The sequence below is a fragment of the Capsicum annuum genome, chromosome 1 (assembly GCF_002878395.1).
Source record: "Capsicum annuum cultivar UCD-10X-F1 chromosome 1, UCD10Xv1.1, whole genome shotgun sequence".
In the NCBI taxonomy this organism is placed as follows: domain Eukaryota; kingdom Viridiplantae; phylum Streptophyta; class Magnoliopsida; order Solanales; family Solanaceae; genus Capsicum; species Capsicum annuum.
The window spans coordinates 97713168-97734587 of record NC_061111.1 but is presented as its reverse complement, the minus strand read 5'-3'; the positions used below and the strand labels follow the sequence as shown (position 1 = coordinate 97734587).

Sequence of the window (21420 nt, the reverse complement as noted above, 5' to 3'; positions counted from 1 at the left end):
TAGATTCCACACATGTTTGACACTTTGATTATTGCACTCAACGGTAGGCAAAACTTCTAAACTAATCTGTTTTCACAAGGTTTTATAATTGACATAACCTAAATGTTCATGCCACAATTCACTTGACTCAAGTAAGTAAGAAGAATCAAAAACTTTATTCATATAAATATTCATTACATTGATCTTAAAAAGACCCTCAAAGAGGTAGCCTTTACCTACATACACTTAACCCTTACTTATTAAAACTTTTTCAAAATTAAATACACATTTGAATCCATTCTTATTTAGAAGTGAAGTAGAAACTAAGTTCTTTTGCAACTCTGGAACATGAAGAACATTATTTAGTGTCACCATTTTGCATGATGTTATCTTCTAGCAAATCTTGTTTCTTCCTTCAACCTTTGTTGTAGCTAAGTTCGTCATGAATATCTTCTTATCAACTGAGCGAGAGTATATGTTGTAAATAGTTCTTTGCTGACAGACACAAGGCAAGCGACACCTGAACCAATTCACCACTCTCTCGAATTTTTAACTATATTGTACTCCAAAATCATAGCACATAGATCGTCCACGCCGTCTTTGAATTCAACTATGTTTGCTTGATCTTTTTTCTTGCCCTTTTCGAAGCTCAAAAACCTGTAAATTTGCAGCCTACTTTGCCACAATTAAAGCAATTTCCTTTGAATTTTTTCTTAGGAGGATTGCCCTATCGTTATGATGCTTTTGTTTTCTCTTCTTTGATTAAGTGGGGTCATTTTCCACAATGTTTGATCCACTTATTGCAAAAAATTTATGAGACGTCTTTTTTATTGTCTTGTTGTCCTCTTCAATCCTTAATCTCACAGTGAGGTCTTCAACAGACATCTCCTTGTGTTTATGCTTTAAGTAGTTTTTGAAGTCTTTCCACAAAGGTGGTAACTTCTCGATTATTGCGGCTACTTTAAAAACATCGTTCACGACCAATCCTACATCAAAGATTATGTGAGTATCAAGAACAAACTTGATATATTCAATAAAGGTATTGTATAAGCTTATACCTTCAGTAAGAAGATTATGGATTATTATTTGTAACTCTTGGACTTAGGTAACTACTTTACAATCTACCATTTTATAGTCCAGAAATCTTACGATAATGAGTTTTTTCATTTCGACATCCTCTGTTTTATACTTCTTTTCTAGTGCATTTCAGAGTTCCTTAGAAGTCTTCATATTATTGCACACATTATACAAGTCATCTTATAGATCACTCAGTATGTAATTCTTACACAAAAAGTCTGAGTGCTTCCAAGCTTTCATTATCATGAAGCTTTTTTTTTGGAGTTTCTTATGGAAATTCAGAAACACTTTTTATGATGAACCTTTGAGACTCAAAATAGTCAGATAAAAGAATATCTTCTACTGCCAACGTTTGAAATCAACACCAAAAAATTCTCTTGATTTTTCATCGGTGCCATGGCCGGAGCAACATTTGAACGACTCGAAGTAGCAATGTTTGTTACTGCAACATTCACCAGTCCTTCGTTGACTTGCACTTCATTAATCATTTTGTCGTTACAATAAGACAAACAACTTCGTATTCCAAAATACTAACAATAGAGTTTTTAAATTTGAAACAACTTGTTTCTAGTTTAACGATGAAATGTTTATGTTCTTCTAATCGTCAATCGAATAAATTTTAACTCGTGATAAAGTTTTAATATCTTCAAATAACTATCAAGTTCAAATAGAGTAGAAATCCAAAAGAGTTTAATCTCCATAAACTAAAATACAATTTATAATAAAATCCATAAGATTGTTGTTTTTCGGGTACAAAATTTTTTAACAACAAAAACTTCAAACACAGGTTCAAACAACTTATGAACTATCAAAATAAAGTTTCAAGAACTTCAGACACGAGTTCAAACAATTTATGAACTATCAAAATGAAGTTCAAACTATTTTCTGAAAAACAGTAAAATCAATGATTAGAAAAAGAAGAAGACAAAAAGAATCAACTCCACTGAATTCATGGTGTGTCCTTAAGGAATTTATTCCCCTCAAGTACCCGAGGTTAATGGAGTATATCCTCCTAGGAAAAAATGATTCACTTCAGCAAATGGTGGTACCTGTTGAACAACGAACTCACTCAATGATTTGTTAATCACTTGAGTTTTTAGAAAGAAGATGTTTTAACTTCAAAATTTTGTGCCTTTACCTGAGGAAAATTTTGTGCCTCTCTACTTCATCTGAGGTAGTGGTATGATCTGCGTACACTCTACCCTCCCAGACCCCACTATGTAGGAATACACTAGGTATGTTGTTGTTACAGCCAAAAGATGGTACTTCAGAAAGGAAGCAGTGGTTCTTAAAAAGACGCAACTTCTGAATCATTCCGGACCTGTGGACTCCACCTACGCTCGCAGGTGGCCCATGCGGTCACAAGTCATTAGTTTTCAGGAACTTTTCATGACATGCATTGGCCCAGGTGCGTCCGCAGATAGGCATCTGTGCGCGCATGTCGTCACTTCGTCTTCAAATGGTGCCTCGAAGGGTCACGTCCTTTCGAGGTGCGTCGTGACATGCGTTTGCACATGCTCAGATGCGCCCGCAAATGGAAAAAAAAATTCTATCAAATTTTTAGATTACAATATCACTAATGTTCAAGTTTCAAATGAATTTTATCCAAAAAGATAATCTCCAAAGCCGAACGACAACGATACGAGGCTTGTCTTGTTCTTGCCTTATTAGACACATGAAGGCATGCTTCTATATTTAAGTATAAAGAAGTTCTCTTCTCCCACCAATATGAAAGAATACTTCTTTTTGGTGGGAAGAATACTTCTTGTATAACATGAATACTAATTTTTCACTTTCCCTCCATTTTCCATTCGCACTGGATCATTTAGAACCCGACATTCCTTGCCACAATATATCCCAGGTTAGCTACCTTTTCTTTGCGAAGTCCTAGAAGACATCCCTGTCCCAGTCAATCTCCTAGATCTTGGCCAGACATGACCCTGAAAATGTCGACCTTAACCTTGAATACGTCTTTGGCTTTCTTATCTTCCAAAATGATTTCATTTCAATTGAAGAAAAAAAAAAACAGCTTTCTCCTTGAAAGCGTTTTAACGTCTTGAATTTGAGACCCCCAAGTTAAGTTGCTCTTGGTAAGAAGCATTTTATCCCAAAATTAGATGGATTTGTCTAACCTAAAAGCAAATTACTAGACACCAGATTGGAGACAGGGATAAGATACAGATAAATCATCTTATTGGAAGCATTGGAGGAAACCTTGTAATCTCGTATTGTCGTACTTCCAGTGCGAGATAAATGAACATTACATAGATGTCTGACCAGCTTCTTGTGCGAAAATGTTACATCTAGCAAATCCATAACAAGAAAAATGAGCCGTTAACTAATAAAGAATACTGGAAGCACTATGTTTTATGTTTGGTTCTCTTACATGTTATGGCTAGAAGTTAAAACCTCGGCTTCTCAGCAATGATTGTTCTTGAGTACAAGACACAATTAGATTACAAATTAACAAATAAATTGTTAAAAATTAAAAGAATGGGAGATGAATGAATTGCTATATAAACTCTTGAAAGGAATCCTTCTGATGCTGTCACCACTTTCTGCAGCAGAGTCTCTGTCTAATCTACAGTACTCCAATAAATTGTATTTCAATCTCTGCAGGCTGCCATATGATCTATTTGCAAGGACACCACGATCAAACCTCCTCAGGCAGCTTGTAAGATCAAATAAACTCCACTTCATAAAATGACAAATGACATATCACAATGGAAAACTTCCTTCTTTCATGATTCAACATGTCGCGGTCATTCCTCTTTTCTAGTGGAATTTAGGAAAGTCATCAGTGCTAAAGTGTTCATTTCCAGAAAAATCACTTTCTTGTGAATGGTTTTTGGCATACAAGAAGCCGCTGGTCGCTTCCGTTCTGGAGGTCAATCACCCTAGCTTCCCAGCGGATTTGTGTGGCTAACACACGTGCTTTCTCTATGGAGTCCAATGTATCAGAAAGAATAATCCAACCCTATCAAGAATTCATTCAAATGTCAAAACATGTACAAACTGCAAGGACTCACGAAAACATGAGAGAGACCTGAATGTGTTGAGTCAACTAGAGCTGGAAAAATGACGTGTAACCGAGATTAACAAGGGCAACATTAAAGAAAGAGTAAGATACAGACTAAAGGGAAAACCAGGTACACGAGTCATCCTGCGTTAATGCAGAATCCGAGGAAGGGCCACACTGAAGAGTGTGATGGACATCCTACCCTGACGCATGTATCAGGGGCTGAACCCATGCCTTGAGCCCCGTGACTTATTGGTCACGAGACAACTTTACAGTTGCTCTAAGGCTCCCCGTCAAGATTTTCACAGAACACAAAATGCAAATACAGTATTACCTCAGGTCTCAGAATACGATCCATCTCAAGTAGCAGTTCAAGCATACTGCAACCTTGTGAAGCAATGTGTGAAAGGAGCCCATTAGCATTGAGCATATCATATGTTCGTGGATATGTAGGAAATGGTTCACACCTGCCCAATTTTGAAAGACTGTTATCAGTAGATCACCAGAACCCTTATAGCACTTAATTCTTTTTCTTTTTAATAAAGAAAGGGAACTTATAGCATTTAAATTTAAAAGCACTAAGCTCGTGTTCAATAAATCAACTAAGCCTCATTTCCAAATTAGTAGATGTCACTTACATGAATCCTCTATCCATTCAGCCCTATTTGGTCTTGTTCCATTCCAATATTAAACAATTTATTGGTATTGCTATACAAAAATAAGCTGCTAAGCTCATATAGTTAATTTAAAATTTTCTTTTATAACCATAGTGTATAGGCCAGTTAGAACAGATGGGAAGAAATCACCTAGTGTTTTGTCTCTGCTGGGAATTGAACTTGAGTCCTCATAGTGCTCAACCCACATCATTGACCACTAGGCCACGCCCTTGGGTGCAATGCTAAGCTCATTTTATGCAAGAAGTGTAAAGGGAAAAGCAAGAAACAAGCATCAATAATAGCTATCCTGTTGAAGAGATCAAGTACAAGCCTCAAATTTCTCTGATTTTCCCTTCAAGTTTATACTCACACTTGCAATACAAGTGATGGCTTTTCTGAAGTAAAACATTCATGTTTTAGAAAAGATTGTAATCACTAATTTTGAAGTCAGTAACTTAGGGATGCCAAAAGACTTCAAATCACATGAGTACCGCGACTGTAAGATAGTTATACAACCCTTCTCACTGGTTATAAGATTGAAATGATAAATACCTTGCTATCATATCGTCTTGACCTCCCATTTTAGTTATCAAAACATTGTGCTTCAGAATTCAATCAATCACCAACTCAAAGGATAGAGATGGTAAGCAAACTGAAAACAAAATAATTCATGCAACATGAACAAGAAGAAAAATTACGATATGTAAAAGAACAAGACTTTTGGAGTAAACTGTGTCGGTAGCACCACAAAAAGGATATAAGAATTATTAAACAATAGATCAAAAGGGTCACACTACAGCACCTTAAACCCACTTAACTATTCTACATATTATGTATGTAATGCGTTTTCAAAAAAACATAGTTGTTAATTCTTTGGAGAATGTGCTGTAACTTTTTTCCACTATAATAATCTGACTGAAAAGCTAACTGATAAGAACAAATACCAGAATATCTCTCTATCAGTCAAGAAAGTAGAAGAATATAAATTATCCATATTGCTTTACTTTAGTTTGAATTATTATGTACAATATCCAAGTATAAATGTCTTTGCAAGTCTTGAAAATGTAAATGATCCAAGTATAAATGTCTTTGCAAGCTTGAAAATGTAAATGATAATGGCTTTACCAGTTATGCAGAATACCGGCTAAACCTCGATCAAGTATGAGATGAAGTGTATTACGCGCCCCAAGAGGCACAACATTCATCACCCACACTGATTTACTTGCCTCCAACATAGCAGCATTTAAGCCCCCATAATGTGCATTCATGTCCATGATATTCCGCACCATATTATAAGGTGGTCAGAGAAGATCAACGGCGACAGCAAAAACCAATAATTTCTCAATGCTGATCTCCAGAATTCTGAATCCTCAAGGAAATCATCAGGATGGACTCCTGCCCAAGAGGAAAATGCGGGCAAATGAGTGCTTGATAAAAGAAAGTGTACAAATAGCTGAAGATTGGAGAATGAAGAAGTCACAGAAACCATTTTACCAAAAATACTTGCCATGAATTTCAATATCAGTTGAGTTCAGAGGACCAGATCTGTCGTGAATCGGAACCCACCAGTTACTGCTTGTACCAGAAATACAGTGTGTGAGCGGTTGGTAGTACAGTTGCATGTCCACGCCTTTACAAATGGGTATACTATACTGTGAGCTACATCAAAACGGAAAAGCTCATTACAGGAGGTTAAGTGGCAAAAGGGAATATGTGAATCATTCAAATCTATCAATGCACATATCAAGAAAGATTAGAACAAGGTAGTTTATTAGAAAATTCATCTTCTGTGTCTCCCTTTCAGAAAAGGCTGGGTGTGGAAGTTGGGCAGAAAATTTTTTTTACCTAAAGATCGTATACTTTAATTAGGTACTCCATTTAATTTGTTTATCTTACTGTATCTCCTCCGTTTCAATTTTGTCTTACTTTCCTTTTTAGCTTGTTTCAACAAGAATGCCTCTTTCCTTTTTTGGCATCTCTTTAGTTTCAATTTTTCACATGTCGTGTTTAAGATCACAAGATCAAAAGACATTTTGATACATTCTACATATCTTTAGATTAAGATCACAAGATTCAAAAGTCTTTTTAACTTTCTTAAATTTCATGCCAAGTCAAAAGCAGACAACAAATTGAAATTGAAATGGAGAGAGTATTTTGTTTACTGAGTAGAGCTCTACAAATGGATGATGCCTTTTCACCTAGATCACTGTTCTTGACATTTTAGCTTATCAATTTAGTTAAATGAAACAAGGAATTGCTCAAGAAAGATAGGAACAGAAACGAAAGGAGTACATGACCTCCTCGATTGGCCTTACCTATAGCATTGAGAATTTACCGTCTTCTGCCAGATGAAAGTCTCTTCCTGCTGTTCCAAAAGAGACCAACAAAGCTGTTTAGTGTACTCTTCCAAAGGAGTATACATGTCTCCCTTCTTTGCACTAGTAGAACTATCTTGCTGCTGCCGGGTCGTGGGTGAGGTTAAAATAAAATAACCTCCAGGCTTGAGCACACGGTCAATTTCAATTAAAAACAGTCCATCTGTTTTTTTCAAATTGTGAAGAAATATAAGAGAAGAATATTATTGAAATGTTGTATCAATATTATCACATTGATGCCCTATTTATAGACACTACATTCCAATCCTTTTCCTAATAGGACACTACACTACAATCTTTTTCCAAATAGGAATTTACATTTTATTCTTATTCCTACTCATATTCTAACACTCCCCCTCTAGTTGGTGCATAGAAGGCATATGTACCAAGCTTGTTATGGATGTAATTAATACGAGGATGGGGGAAGGACTTGGTGAAGATAGCTGCAAGAAAACTGATAAGGACTGCTCTGGACGTCTGAGAGACCTCAATTGAAAAGGAATAAACTAAAAAAGTGATCCGAAAAGTAGCAAACATTGCCGGGAAGTCGATCTATCGTTAGAAAATTGCCGGAAACTGATATAAAATATATGGGTGATCTCGAAATCAAGAAATGAGTAGATCTTGAACAAGAAAGTCACCAAAAAACTCATCGAAACATGCCCAAGCTGGATTATTAGATTTGATGGCTGAAAAGTGATCACAACCTTGGAAAAATTATATGGGTAGGGTTGAAATGATAGCACAACCCTACAAGAAAGAGAAATTAGATGGGTAGGGTTGGATTGATGGCACGACCCTATTGGAAAATAAAAATTATATGGGTAGGGTCGGAATGACGACATGTAAAGAGAAAATATATGGGTAGGGTCGGAATGATAGCACGATCCTACTGGAAAAGAGAAATTATATGGGTAGAGTCGAAATGATGGCACGACTCTACACAAATCAGATTTGAGGAGTCACCGTAAAGACACAGAACTACGCAAATCAGATCTGAGGAGTCACCAAAAACACGCATGGTGCTATGCAACTCAGATATGAGAAAGTAGTCCGAAAAGATGCACGGTACTACGCAAATTAAATATGAGTAGTCCTAAGAAATGCACGGTGCTACATAAATCTGATATGAGAAAGTAGTAACCGGGTAGATGGACGATGATACGCAAATCTGATATGAGAAAATAGTCACCCAAAAGATACACGGTGACCCAACTTTTGCTAACATAATCATTGGCCAGATGGGCGGGATATATGAATTATAGCCGACCGCCGGTCGCAGAAACTCTTTGATTCTTTACCAAGATCGTGGAAGCTCTGATACCACTTGTTGGGTTCGAAATCGAGAGAGCGTCACGCGGAAGCTTAAAGTTTGCAAACCAAGATGATGATAATTTAGATGACAAATAAAAGTATACTAAAAAAATATATCATTGATACTATTGGCCAACTGACCTACACATAAAAACTAATATTAAAGAAAACATAAAAACTGTTAGAAGAAAATCTCCCCCCAAACTAAGGTTGTCAGGTGGGCCGGGCCGGGCCAACCCGAAACCGGCCCGTTAAAGTTAACCGGGTTGTGGGCCGGGCCGGGTCCAGGTTGGGGGTAAGGTGGGCCGAGCCGGGCCGGGCTCAACAGTAATTTTTTTAAAAACAACCCTAACCCGGCCCACTTAACCCAACCCGATCAAACATACCTAAACCGGGTCAAACCCAGTCAAAAATGAAAAAAAAAACTTTTTTTCAATATACACTATATATACCCACCTATATACATTTTAAATACGTTAAACAATATATATACACTATATATAGTATATACTACATTAGAATTTAAAAAAAATATACACATATACACAATTATACATATATATGCACCATTCAATGTATATGTGCTACTTTAAAGTTTAAATAAAATATACTACAATATATATACATTACAATATATATATATATAGTTATATACTAATTTATAAAACATATACACATGTATACGTTAAATATACACGTCTATAGAAGATATATTCACATTTATACGCTCTATTCAATGTATATGTACTACTTTAAATAAAATATACTACAATACATATACATTATAATATATATATATAGTTATATACCAATTTATAAAACATATACACATGTATACGTTAAATATATACGTCTATAGAAGATATATTCACACATATACTCTCTATTCAATATATATGCACTACTTTAAAGTTTAAATAAAATATACTACAATATATATACATTACAATATATATATATATATATATATATATATACTAATTTATAAAACATATACACATGTATACGTTAAATATACACGTCTATAGAAGATATATTCACACATACGCTCTATTCAATATATATGCACTACTTTAAAGTTTAAATAAAATATACTACAATATATAAACATTACAATATATATATATATATATAGTTATATACTAATTTATAAAACATATATACATGTATACATTAAATATACACGTCTATAGGAGATATAGACACAAATATACGCACCATTCAATATATATGTACTACTTTAAGTAAAACATATACTATAATACATGTATATACTACAATATATATATAGTTATATACTAATTTATAAAATATATACATGTATATATTAAATATACACGTCTATAGAAGATATATACACAAATATACACACCATTCAATATATATGTACTACTTTAAGTAAAACATATACTACAATATATATATATATATATATACTACAATATATATATAGTTATATACTAATTTATATAACATATACGCATGTATACATTAAATATATGCGTCGATATAGCTATATACACATATATACTACAATATATATAGTTATATAATAATTTATAAAACATATACACATGTATACATTAAATATACACGTCTATAGAAGATATATACACAAATATACTCACCATTCAATATATATGTACTACTTTAAGTAAAACATATACTACAATATATATATATATACTACAATATATATATAGTTATATACTAATTTATAAAACATATACACATGTATACATTAAATATACACGTCTATAGAAGATATATACACACGTATATGCACCATTCAATGTATATATACTAATAAAATATACTACAATATATATACATTACCATATATATAGATATAGTTATATACTAATTTATAAAACATATACATATGTATACGTTAAATATACATGTCTATAGAAGATATATTCACATATATACACTCTATTCTATTTATATGTAATACTTTAAATTAAATATACTACAATATATATATATATATATATAGTTTTATACAAATTATAAAACATATACACATGTATACGTTAAATATACACGTCTATAGAAGATATATTCACATATATACACTCTATTCTATGTATATGTAATACTTTAAATTAAATATACTACAATACGTAGACATTACAATATATATAGATATAGTTATATACTAAGTTATTTACTAGTTTAAATAAACCCAATACATTACAATATATATAGATATAGTTATATACTAAGTTATTTACTAATTTAAATAAACCCAAAAATTTGAAAAAAAAAAAAATTGATTCCGGGTCGGGCTGGTTAACCGAGGGGCCTGAACCGGGCTCAATCCGGGCCGGGTTAACCGGGCTCAAATTAAAAAAATAACTAGCACGGGACCCGAAACCCTAAAACCCTAGGACTTACCGGGCCGGGTTGACCCGGCCCACTTGACAGGCTTACCCCAAACAAAACTCTTAAAAAGGACTACATTGTAGATGCTATTATATTATTTTATGAGAAGGGGATCTTCTATTTATAGAATTCAAAACCTTTCATCCAAAAAAGAGGTTTGTCAAATATGAAAAAATTTTATATTTTTCCTCAAGAAAAAAGTAATTATGGTACTACTTTTATTTTTCTTCAATAAAAAACTAAAACTCAATTTTGATAAAAAAATCAGGGCAAAAATCCTAACAAATCTCCCCTTTTTGGCTTGATTTTCTTCACTTGATCCGCCTTCTTTATATCTTTGATCTTTGTTCTTCACATAGTCTTCATCACTGCTACTTGGCATGCTTAAAAATGGAGGTTTTGGGTTAAAAATATTTGAACACTTTCGAGTTAAAAAAAAATATGAGCAAAAAAAAATATGAGTCCTTTGCGTGGTTAAAAGTGAGCTTTATTTTCAAATATGTAACAGCAGTATTATTGAAAATCTGATTAACAATTGTCTCCACATGTAGTTTTATTTTGACAAATATCTTTTACTATCGTCAACTTGATTGCAACTTTAATCTCAACATGTCCTCAATCTGCTCTGATACCATGTGAAGAAATATAAGAGAAGGATATTATTGAAATGTCGTATCAACATTATTACATTGAGGTTCTATTTATAGACACTACATTCCAACCTTTTTCCTAATAGGACACTACATTATAATCCTTTTCCAAGTAGAAATCTATATGTTATTCCTATTCCTACTCATATTCTAACACAAATCAATAATAGTTTCATGTTATTGAATTCATCACATTCATGAATTAACAGAAGCTGAGATGTAAATCTTCCGAAGACCCTATGCTTCCTAAATTTTTTCAGAAACACTGACGGTCATTGAGGGATCCAAAAGAAACAGCCATCTATCTTAACAGGAAAAGTAAAACAAGCATCATCCTACAGTGCATTCCTATGTTAGAAACGGTGAAGGTGTTCCGACCATTCAACTCCAACCCGGAAATAAAGGTCAGCTATCTGGCATCTAAAGATGGTCTTACCTTAACGGCAGCTTCAATTGACAGTTCTGCTTGGTTGAGATCAAGCTCAAAGTGGAATGTTGAAACAAAAGGAAAGTATTAATCATCAGGATCACCAAATAGAATCTACCCATACAGGTCACCAAAGTTGTTATAGATATATTTGAAGAAAAAGGGATGGTTCAACAATAATATGAAGTTCTTTTGTAAAATACAGAGGCCTAGAGAATGAACTGCAGTATCAGAAGTTGTGAAGAGTTTGAACTTAATCGCAAATAACATGCAAACTAAAGTGAAAATCACAGTTAGAGACATTGCATATACCTAATGAAACAAATGATAGATCAATCAACCCATACACAGACTGCAGATCAGTTCAGTGCACATACAAAGATGATGAAAAAACAGCTGGCTAACCACAGCTCCTCAAAACATAGCAAAGGCAATACCTTTATTGTCCCAAATGATTCCACACTGAGCACAATGCACCATATCATAAGACAATGATGGGAATGGAAGCTGTTTCGAAACAAAGTTGCCTATGACAGCCGGAAGTCCTCTCTCAAGTGCAAACTGAACTTGGCTACCAGATGACTCATATGCTGCCACACAAAGAGCCATCAACTTCAGCGAAAGTAGGTGAGCACCAAAGCTACCAAATCCGCAACCAATATCTAGTACAGTGCGGACCTGTTATTCAGACAAGAACAAGAATTCTTATTTTATTAAAGTGATAAAATGGTTAGATACCCTAGTTACAGCAATATGAAGCGGACATGCATATATGTGTTATTCCTAAGAAACCAGCAAGGGGATGAAAAGTAGAACAAGATATTACGTTTATGGAAAGAATAGTCAAGATTTACTTACACCAGCTTGAAGAAATTCTGCATCACTCCCAAGCCCAATCATCTCGGCAATAAGGTGCGAGTGATCTTTGACACTATCAACCATCACTTCATCCTCTGAGTAGAAAGCAATTTGGTTCTATTCCAGTAACATTATTCTGGAAAACAAATTAATAAAAGGGCCTTAATAAAGCTTGTAAAATTTTATTAATGCAGCATCACCTAGTGGAAAGATGCCAAGATATATTCCTACAAATAAATTGATACTGATGAGGTTGAAGACTCAACATACAGGATTTCATCCTACTAACATGTTAATACTAAATTTAACGTTTGAAAGATCATCTCAGGATAGCAAAAAAGAAAAAGTTCATTCAATTGACTATACCTTTTTGTCATGCTTCCAGAAGAAAGGAACTGATCTTTGGTTAGCCTCACATTTCCACTCCATATGACATCCCTACCTGCTGGCCAAGTCAGAAGAATCTTATAGTCCTTCATAGAACGAACCAAACAATGTGTTTGTTCGCTTGATAACTCACAGTGTCGATCAAACTCCTCTCCATTTTTTAACCCAGCTAACAAATTTGCAGATACGTTATAACAAGGTACATAGCTCTCTCTTTCCTTGCCACAAAAACCAATGTCTTTTATCCAATTGGCACCTAGAGAGAGGCTCTTTTAACTCTAAATAATCACTTCGCACTTGCGTCTTTAACTTTCTATAACTTGTATAGATATCAGGCTGTGCAGAGGAGGCCACAGAGTCGGAGGTATTTGTATGAGATGATTCTAACAATGCTATCAGCACAAACACACTGACCAAGCACAAGAGTAACCAGTTTACTGACAGTCTACGGCCGAACAGTATCGATAATTTAGTAAGCAAAGGACTTCTCATGTCCAAGTTTCCACCACAACCACCTCAAACCCAAAATTAACAGGTGCTAGTTACTGTTTCAACCAAAATCTCCAAAATTTGTGAAAGCTAGAACCTTTCGTCAGGTATCATTGCTCATATGCTTCACCCAAAATATAAACAATTTCAATTAACATGAGTCAGACCACTATGCAAGCTTCCTCATGAAAAAAAACAAAAAAAAAGTAAGAAAGAACCCAATTCATGGCAAAACAATCACAAACATAGAAAAGGACAAATACAATTTTGATCCCACAAGTGTCCAATCTGCAATTAAAACAAGTAAATTCAGATCAATAAAATCACTCCTCAAAATGGACTTAAAACGTCACAAACAACCAGTCCAGCAAATGGTAATTCTGAAACAATCACATTTTTTTCACTTAAAAGAATCCAAATCCAGCAACTACTTCCTCAGATACACCTGCAAAATAAAAGCATCAAATTCCACATAAGAATCAATCAGAAAACAACGACAAAGCACACAAGGATGTGGCCTAGTGATCAATAAAGGGTTTCAGGTTCAAATCTCAACATATACAAAACACCGGGTGATTTCTTTATATCTGTCCTGTCCTAGCCTTGGTGGAAGGAGTTGCGGTACCAGATAACAACAATAACAACGAACTCAGTGTAGTCCCACAAAGTGAGGTCTAGAGAGGGTAGAGCATATGTAGACCTTACCACTACCTCATAGGTAGAGAGGTTGCTTTTGGTAGACCCTCGGCTTAAGAAAGACGGTCCAAATAAGAGGTACTAGGTATCCGTGGTGCGTGCAAGCTAGCCCGTACAAAATGGTTATCAAGAAAACAACAACCACGACAATGCCTCAATTTAAACTAGCCAGGGTAAACTATACAAAATCCACTATATCATTTCTCTTCACTTAGACCTATTTCATTACAATACTCAATAACTTGTCTTCTGAGACGAATGGGGAAGTCCTATAACAATTAACAGCTAATAATGCCTCAATTCACTACATCTATATATTTAAAGCTCAATAATCTGTCTTTTAAGGCAAATGGGGTTCTCTAAATCTAAAGAATTACAACAACAATCCAGTATAGCCCCATACGCAGGATGCAGTGTACGCAAACCTTACCCCTACCTCGAGGAGGTAGAGACACTATTTCCAAAAGACCCTTGACTCGAGAGTAACAACCATCAAAAAATTTAAACAAAGAAGAAAACAAATGGAGCAAGAAATGAAACGCCCCAACCACAACTTAGCCTTTGCATTTTGCTCTTCTGAGGCTTGGCGTTAACACATTAAGATTTTGACATCAAGTGCTCTTTGTTTTGTTGGTTAATGGTATTCACAATGTTACCAAAAATAAAAAAAATCAAAGTAAGATCTCAAAATGTATATCAGATCCACATATTATTGCAAAGAAAGGAAATGACATTGCAACATACAACATTAACCCAAAAAGAAAAAGAAAAAAACAATCCTTGCTCTTCCAATGGCAATTAACTGAGCCAATGACAAAAGGGTTTTGTGAGTGATTTCAAATGAATCCCAAGGGGTCCGGGAAGACCAAGTGAATTTCTGAAAAACTGCGGGTATAAATTTTGTGGGCGTCTATAGTTAATTATGTATACATATTGGGGGTTGAAGTGTTTATTTGGAGATGACTATGCAGAATTTGTATACATGTTGGGGATTGAAGTGTTTATTTGGAGATGACTACGCAGAATATGGTTTCGCAACGGCAATTACAGAGAGAAATGAAAAACGGCTCAAAACAGAACACACCTTTTTCCTATGGATGCGTGACCTTTTACTATGATCCGGGAACAATTAGGATACGTTTGTAAGATCTATATATATACACTAGTTTAAGTGTTTACATTAAGCTAAATAGAATATTTATTTAAATAATAAAAATAAATATAATAATTAAATTTAATATGTATGTAAAGATGGATAATTTATTTATTAAATCTAATTTTTATAAAAATATTTTTAAAAATTGATCAACATTCATTTACCATCTGTAAATTGTAACAAAACAATACAATGACAGAGAGATCAAACTAATACAATTAAATCCAATCTTTACACACAAAATTCTTTTCAAAGTCGTTCGACACCCATCTATCATCTGTAAACAATAACAAAATAATACGATAATAGAGATATCAAAATAATATAACTAAACCTAACCTTTACATAAAAACATTCCTCAAGGCCGACCAACATTTATCTAACACCTGTAAACTGCAACAAAATAATACGATAAAAGTGATATCAAAATAATACAATTAAACTTAAATTTTACACACAAAAATTTCTCAAAGTATGAATTGTAAACTACCACAAAATACTAAACTAATATGACATTGGCGGAGCCAAGATTTTCAGCAAGGATTTTCACAAGTGAACACATTATATAACCGAAGGAGGTTCAACATCTACTATATATACATAAAAAAAATCAAGCTTCCATCAATCTAGACATGCAATCGAATCAAGTTAGATGAGCATCAATCATATTATCGCAATAGCCAAACCGATTTGTTTAGAGTCCTATTTTAGGAGTATTTTTTTAATTGAATAGTAGAAAGAAGAATATTAATTTATTCTCCTACCATATATTTTAGGTGTCTCGTATATTTTAGGAAGTCTAGTTAATATAATAAAAAATAATTAAATAAATTTAAAAAATAGTGAAAAGACAAAGTGACTTCTTATATCAAAGTATTTTACTCTAGAAGCGTTGCATTTAGAATTTATATAAGAATTTTTTATTATAGAAGCATTGAATTCAAAATTTTAATAAAATAGGTGTATTAAGTTTGATTATATAAAACTAGGGAAAGTTACCGTGCTTCGCGCAATTGTGAAATATGCCTGAAGATCTTTTTCTATTATTATAATTTTAAAATAATTAAAAGTATTTTTTTTTTTGTATAAGTTCAACAAAAAAAATTGCACTTTATATACAGAATGAGAGAATTCCTTTCATGTAATCCTTTGAATAGTATATATCTAATCATGAAATCTCCAATATATATATATATATATATATATATATATATATATATATATACGTAAGTTGCGAGTTGTGCATATATATTTTAATGGAATAACTTTTCGCTTAGACGAAAGAAATAAAAAAATGAATGTAGATAAATATCATCGCTACATGTCATGCACAAACTACAACAAATGCAAAACAACAAAAAGTATTTGATATTCTATTTATGAAAAATGCTGAATATTTTTTGAATCTTACAACTTACAAAGTGCAAGTTTATTCACTTGTCATTATATACAAAGAAAACTTTTTCGGCACGTACTTATTTATCAAATAGACAAATAATATAATAAAGTTATTTTTGAAAATCCATACAATTAATTTCTTTTAAAAAATTGGAAAGCATAAAAAACCATAGTACGACCTATGAAATTTACAAGAAAAATAAAATAAAGAAAAGGCTAAACTTTAAAGGAAAAATTATTTTTCTTTTATCATTAAAATTTGGCCAATGAAAAATTTGACATTTTCGGATCCTCCAACACCATGCACAAGTCATTGACTTGTTTAAGGTGGATGCATACTTGACGGTGGTTGTCAAATTGCTTTAAATCCTTTCTATGGATTTCTATTTTAAGCCTTCCAAGCACATGAATTAATAAAATCATAATTCATATACAATACATAAACACAACATAATAAAAGTGACTTGAAAGTGATAGTTGTATATGAAATACAAAGTAATACAGAATCAATTCTTAAGGTTACAACACTTCTCCGTCGACTTGTGAAACATTTGTTGAAGCATTTGATCAATATATGTATAGTTAGATGTGAAATTAGGTGATTAAGTGAAGAATTGAAAAGACAAAAGACAAATAAATTGAATACTTATAATTTAATATACATAATTGTATAATTATTTCTAATAACGATTCTGTTTCAAATTTAGAAAATGCTAATGCCCCTTACCAGCTTTATTTCTAGACATTTTCTTCTTTAAATCATTACAACTATGTATTTTACTCTATTCAATTAAATTGTATTCCTTCCACTCCCTTATCTATTAGATAAGGTTTAAAGACTATAAAGATAAGAAAGTCAAGAGTTTGGAAATATTATTATGTAGATTTTAGTGTCAAGATTTTAATGAAGGATTCGCAACTAAAAAGTTATGAAAAAATTATATTTAAGATTTTTTAGGAGGAAAATGTTTTTTTAAAAAAGGAGAAAAAAGCTAAATAGCAATGGAGCCCATAAAAGGGTGTCACGTTAAAATATTTAATATATATAAACAACAAAATTAATTTTAGTAGTGATTAGATTAAAAAAAAATATTTGAATATTGCGCATGTTCAATTTAACTGTGTAGTGTAATGGCACAACAAGTTTTTATTTTTTTTAAAAAAAGAAAACCTACTCCTCGTTAACATGAAATATTTCTGCATGGTGTGTAGCTTTCATCGTCTAAATGATTTTAATCATTTAAAATCAACGAATGAAAAATTTATGATAGAACCTACAACAAAATCTGAATTAATTTTGTGAAATAACAGTTTTCGTTACATTAAAAATAGAATACGTCACGTTAGAATGTATCGTCCTAAGATTTCTTTTTTCTCTTGCAGACAAAGGATAATTCAAATTTCATAAATAAATGAAGCACAAATTAAAAAAAAATTAAAGTATCAAAATATTTTTTAAAGAATATAACATTACAAAGAAAATAGAATATTTCATTTCAGGATTCTTCCCACGAATATCTATATTCAATCAGTAAAAGAGAAAAATAAAATGAAAATCACCACTTACCATATAGGAATCACAAGTAGTAATTAAGGTTGTGTTTAGTATGAAGAAAAATATTCTTTTTAGAAAATAAGTAGTTATTTGATTGTTTTCTTAATTAATGTTTTCACTAATTTATGTAGGGAAGTCATTTTAAAAAAAAGTAAGGCAAATATGTTTATTTGAAAAATATTTTTTAAAATACTTAAATCAATTAAACAGAAAAATAGAAAAACATTCTTTTCCTTTCAAACCAAACACACCTAAATATAAAACATTTTCTGTGATAAAAGAAAGAAATTCGGATATATTAAAATTTGCATTGCCTAAACTATCATACTAAAATCTCTAGCCAAAAATCAATTAATGTCAAAAAGTTATTTTGTAGGAACTAAAAAAATCAGAGATATTTGTCCATATTATAAAGTGATAGAAAGGATATCAAAAGTTCCTACATTATACATAAATGCACATTAAGATAGCTAATTAAGAAGATAATTATAATGAGAGGTGAAAAGTTTAATTAAATCTAATCATTTTTAGGTTATTTAAAATAAAATAAAATAGATAAATAAAGAAAAAAATCATTAAAAAAAAAATAAAAATAAATTTGAATATCTTATATATAGATATTTACATAGAATATAATTTAAAAAATAAGTAAAAGGCCAAAAAAAAGAAGAGAACAAATACAAATGATCGTATCAAGTTTTGCATCTAATATGTATTAAAATTTTATTATATATTGAAATGTAAATTTATATTTTTTGTACAAACATATTAAATGGATAAAATTAATTAAAAATTAATAAAATTAGAGATAGAAGAATTCACGAATACATATTTAGATTTCTAATAAAGAAGGCAATTATAATGGGAGGTGAAAAGTTGATGAGTTGAATAAATAATTTTGGGATAATACTCACGAAAATACCTGAACTTTGATCGGATTTTCAGTTGAGCATATTGAACTTTGCGGGGGTCCTATTACCCCCTAGACTTTTTTTTGTATTTTAATGGAATATATCTGTCCACTTGGACATGTGTAAATATGAGGTTGGCGCGTGTATTACACCGCCATCTGCAAAAAAATACACGTGTAAAAATGAGATTGACGCGTGTATTACATCTTCAACCGCCGAAACTGGGTATAGCATTTCGGAGGGAGGAGGAGAAATTAAATCAACTTTAATAAGTCTAGGGGATAATAGGACCCCCGCGAAGTTCAGTATGCTCAACTGAAAATCCAGTCAAAGTTCAGATATTTTTCTGAGTACTTTTTCAATAATTTTTAAATTATGAAACTAAAATAAATAGATAAATAAAGAAGAAATGGTCAAAAAAGGATAAATCGGAATGGTGGCCATAGAGCGGTGTCACATTATCCATGTCTTATTTCTCCGTTTATATATATATATATATACTAGGGATCATATTCGCGCTTCGCGTGATTATAGAAGTTCTTAGTAACTTTGGTTTATAACTTTAATTTAGAATAAATATTACTATAGTATAATATTTATTCAATATAATTAAAAAATATCAAAATAATAATAACTTAGGAGCAATAAGCATTTAACTAGAAATTAAATAATTAGAAATAGAGAAAGAACCAACAAATATTTTCTTTTTGGTCACTAAATCTTCAATTTAATAATTTCTTCTACATGTTAATAGTTGCTTCTATGTCTTTTTCATTTTCGCTTAATCACTTATTTATTATCTTTTAATTGCTTTATAAATTATTGTTTATATTTAGCTAATGATTGTTGAGTGCAAAGATGAATATAAATGATATAATTTCAAGGTTAGAGAAAAGTCAGTAAAATTACCAATTTTTATTAATACGTTAGATTTTTTATCTACTTCAAAATTTTAAGCCTTAAAGGAATTTTGAAAACAAATTTTACAAATTCAAGTGAGAAAAATTATAATTTTACAAAAAAAAAAACTAAAATAAAGTTATTAGAATTAGGAAAAAGGTATATGAATTTAGAGAGCATTTATGTTATGATAAATTTATCCAACATTGAGGTAAATACGATAATTCAGACTCCTTGATGTAGATGATGACAGACTACAAAGTATCAAAATTTAATAACAAGTATTGAGTAAAAATCAATTATGAAATTCAAAAATATATAGTTTTCAATCAAAATATTAGCATAAAAAAATATGAGTACAATTGAATATGGTATGAATATAGTATTTACAAATAAATTCAAACATCATAAAACATAAATCTTGCAAAATGGTGATGATTATAAAAAATTAAACAAATAAAACAATGAATATGAAAACAGACATCAACATTCTTCCTTGACTTCTTTATCTTCCTAAACAAAATACATAATTTTATTTCGATTTAACCTAAAATAATTTAAAAATAATTTAAAACATGACCTGATATTTGTTGCTAGTAAGAGATGACAATATCTCATAAAATCAATTGAGATGACAACCTGAAAAAAACATCACAGTTATCAGAAAAAAAATTAAGATACGTATCTCACAAATCAAATTCTTTCTTTTACTTTTTTGCCTTTCTGCACATGACGCATAATTCAATTTCTGTTTAACATAAAATAATTTAAAATAAACTAAACAATCTATAAACAACGTTTACTTTTCATAAATAATATGTAGAGGGAGCGAGAACCCCAAAAAATAAGAATTATGACATTTAGATATGAGCTTACAACTGCAATATAAAGCACCGTATTACATATGAATGGAGAATTTGACCAGAAATAATGAATGTGGAAGGAGATTAAAAGGCATAAATATTAATTTGTATTAATTATTAAGCTTAATCGTGATTAAATAATTAGTATTGATTCATGAACAGAAGAAATGAAAAAAACAGATGTAGAATTTGAAAAAGCATTCATAAATATATATAGTAATTATTCACTTTAATTAGTGATAAAAGTGAATATGGAGAGAATATACTTTTCTATTGTATTGAATGAATTATTGCATAATAAATAACCACTAAATCATTAAAT

At 31.7% G+C, this 21420-nt stretch overlaps 1 pseudogene; it reads right to left on the bottom strand.

The window, feature by feature from the left end:
- Positions 1–3371: 3371 nt before the first annotated feature.
- On the bottom strand, positions 3372–15393 carry LOC107867396 (annotated as a pseudogene).
- Positions 15394–21420: the final 6027 nt, after the last annotated feature.